Below are 4,089 nucleotides of genomic sequence, written 5' to 3'. Positions count from 1 at the left end.
TATATAAAAGATGATCCTCATAATTTTAAAAATAACATTATAAATAATTATTAAGCAATATAATTAATAACTACTTAATTTATAAGTTTTATAGTGCTTATTCAATAACTTTTATTTTTAATTAATTAGTTTATTGAATAATTAATTAGTAATTATTCTAATAAGAAATTAAATTAAATAATTAAATTTTATCATGCTAATAAAATAATTAAAGTTTTATTATAATTTTTTTATGCTATCAAACATAATAACCTTGTAAATCCTAACAAATTTTGTCAAATATGTTGACAAGATTTAATTAGATTTATTAAATTCATTATCAAACAGCTTTTGAGACTTAAATCATGCAAGATTTACTAAATTTCGATCCACAATATTTTCTAAATCCTTTATCCTTAAATCTTATGGGTGCATGTGATATTTATGAAGCATATTATAGAAATAATGACATTTCAATTTGCAAGAATGCAAAGAACAAGACAAAATTATATATATCTATTTTTAAAATTTTTAAAATTAAAAATAAATTTTTTTATAATTATATTTAAATTTCATTCAAAGCATGATAAATTTGTAACATTATTTAGAAATGAGTCTAATTTTTAAATTAAATTTAAACAATTCATTTTTTTCAAAGTTATTTACACCAATCAAGAAACATTATGTTTTGAGTTCTCTGAGGAGAATATATTTTATGCTCGTTTTAACTTGATTTTTTTCTTTCTTTTTTTTCTGAACCCTCATACAAAAGATATTAAGAACTTGGAGGATATTCCTCCTGGGATTTTTAACGTGCCTTTTTGTTTTTGGCAATTGCTCTCCTTCCACTATTAATGAATTACAACAACAACAACAACAAAGTCTTAATCCCACAACGTGGGGTTGGCTACATGAATCTTTTTTCTCCATTGCGTCCTATTTAGTGTCATATTTTCATTTAGTTCGAGTAAATTAAGGTCATTTTTAATACAATAAGCCCAAGTCTTCCTAGGTCTACCTTTGCCTTTCTTAACACAAGTCGAATCTAAAACATCTACTCTCCTAATCGGGTCATCAGATGGTCGACATTTAATGTGACCAAACCATCTAAGACGACTTTCTCTAATTTTTTCTGTCACAGGAGCTACACCAACCCTATCACGGATATATTCATTTTTTATTTTGTCTTTAAGTGTAAAGCCACTCATCCACCTAATCATTCTCATCTCGAAAACACTTAACTTATTATTATGCTTCTCTTTTAAAGGCCAAGATTCAACGCCATAGAGCATTGCAGGTCTCGCCACTGTCTTATAAAATTTTCTTTTCAGTTTAAGCGGTACTTTTCTATCACACAAAAGGCTCGAAGCATTCCTCCACTTCAACCAACCAACTTGAATTCTACTATTAACATCCCCATCTATATCGCCATCGCTTTGAACAATGGACCCAAGATATCTAAATTGTTCACACCTTTTAATAATTTGATCACCCAAAGTCACACTTCTATCACTAGAGCTATTACTACTAAAATTACATTCCATGTATTCAGTTTTAGTTCTACTTAAATGAAGGCCTTTAGACTCCAATGTAGACCTCCATAATTCAAGTTTTTTCTGAGTTTTATCCACGAGAAGGATATCATCAGCAAAAAACATACACCAAGGTACATCCTCCTGTAGATGTCCAGTAAGACCATGCATAACTAAAGCAAAAAGATATGGGCTTAAAGTCGATCACTGATGTAATCCAACAAAAATAGGAAAATATTTGGTCAATCCTCCTTCAGTTTGAACACAAGTAACAACTCTAGTATACATATCTTTAATGACTTGAATATAAGTAATATCAACACCTTTCTTCTCAAGAACTCTCCAAAGGATATCTCTTGGAACCTTATCGTATGTTTTTCTAAATCAATAAAAATCAAATATAGATTCTCCTTATTATCTCTGAACTTCTCAATCAAACCTCTTAATAAATGTATAACTTCCATAGTAGACCTGCCCGACATAAATCCAAATTGATTATGAGAAATCTTTGTGATGCGTCTTAACCTATGTCAATTACCCTCTCCCAAAAACTTTAAAGTATGACACATTAACTTAATTTCTCTATAATTTGCACACTCTTGTTCATCCCCTTTATTCTTAAAAATGGGGACCAAAATACTCTTCCTCCACTCCTCAAACATCCTTTTAGTTTTTACAATAATATTAAAGAGTTTAGTAAGCCAAGAAACTCCCAAATCTCCTAAATAATTCTACACCTCAATTGGGATATCATCAGGTCCTACAGACTTTGAAGTCTTTTAATGTATTAATTGAGATAAATCAATATATAAAAGATGATCCTCATCCTAACTTCATTAATAAATTGTTTTCTAAATATTTAGTTTGATACATATTCGAAACCTTTTACGATGATTACTTCGTTTAGAGTTATTCTTAGATATCTGGCTTAGCTTCTAAAATAGTTTCCCATGAGCTATCAATTAATCCAAATATTCCACTATTCAAGCAAGCACCTAAAGGATACACCTTGACATTAAAAAATTTGTTCATTGAAGATACCAAAGAGTTCATCAATGTTTAGCTTATTTTGAGTTCTATCACATTTGATATGCTAATTTACTTCTTGTCTATATGAAAAAATGATAGTGACTCTAGGGACTTGATTAAGGCATATTAAAGAACAAGTTTCATTTGCCTACTCTTAAATTAATCGTTGATATAATATTTTCCTTAATGAATGGTTTCTCAATTACAATTAACTCTTGATAACCCCCATAAGCAATGGTATTCCACATTTGAACTCCATAAATTATATTGTTACAAAATTATATTTATCAAGTTAAATGTTGTAGCCACCTGTCAACCCACCATGACCCAAATATTTAATTATATCATTCATTATGAGATTGAATGCTACATAAATGACATCATCATAAAAACTAATCGAGTTGATCAATTTAATCAAAGTTTAAACTTTAGGTGAATTTAAATATAAGTTTAAACTTTAGGTCCATCCCATCGAGTTGATCAATTTAAATATAAGTTTACTAAAATCAAAGTTCTAGATAAAATTTAATCAAAGTTTAAACATTTATTGCTCAAAAAATTACCTTGAGATTTGTGACATGCATCGAGATCTGTACTGAATGTTGAAAATTTATTGATGGCATATCAATATGGGAGTACTTTGATTAGTTTAACTTAGACAATACTCAAGTCATAATATATAAACAAAATATTTTCCTCCATAAGTTATAAGTTATATATATATATATATATAGTAAGAAATTGAATAAATATAGTTGATTAGTAAACTATTATTTACCTTATACAAATTTTTCTACGACAAGCTAGCACACAACTTGCTTCTTTATTCGTTATGTTACTATAGTTTATAAATATGAGTATTCATTGGTTGATAACTCACCATGATTTGATTTTATATTTTCAAGTTTAAGCTTTTTACTAGAAGATGATAAATACATGAGAAACTATTTAAAGAATGCGATATCAACAATTAAAAATGTACATTTATAATTATATATAATTAAATTTTTTTTTTATGTAGTGCCTTTCAATTATATGTAGATGATTAATTAATAGTTATAAAAAATAAAAAAAAAAAATAATTTTGATTTGATTTATCATTCTCACTGCAGAAATTAATCGGGCCAACTAGTGATAAAGACCACCATTATTGAGAAAATGTGTGATCATCTACAAGACATCATTTGAAGGATCAATAAAAATTTTGCTAGCTCAAGCCAATAAATAAGGTAAGATAAATGTCATGTGCAATTTGAGTCATAGGTTTCTTGCAATCAAAACAAGATCCTCTCACTAAGAGAAGTAATATAATATTTGGGATCAATTTTTATTTTTTATTTTTTATTTTTTATAAAAAAAAAGAAACAAACATGAAAATAATGTTTGCTTATCAATTTTTCGTTTTATTTATATTTTGTATTTTTTGGAGCACATTTATTTTTAAAATACTTAAAACAGAAAAAAAAAAAAAAACATGTTTCTGCGTATTTTTAAAACACCGAAACAAATCTTCACCTAACTCGCTTCCGCCCCAAGCAGCCCGCCTCTG

This window comes from Phalaenopsis equestris, unplaced genomic scaffold, assembly GCF_001263595.1.
Source record: "Phalaenopsis equestris unplaced genomic scaffold, ASM126359v1 Scaffold000002, whole genome shotgun sequence".
NCBI classification, from domain to species: domain Eukaryota; kingdom Viridiplantae; phylum Streptophyta; class Magnoliopsida; order Asparagales; family Orchidaceae; genus Phalaenopsis; species Phalaenopsis equestris.
The sequence above is the reverse complement of the archived record's forward strand: the minus strand, read 5'-3'. Positions refer to the sequence as shown.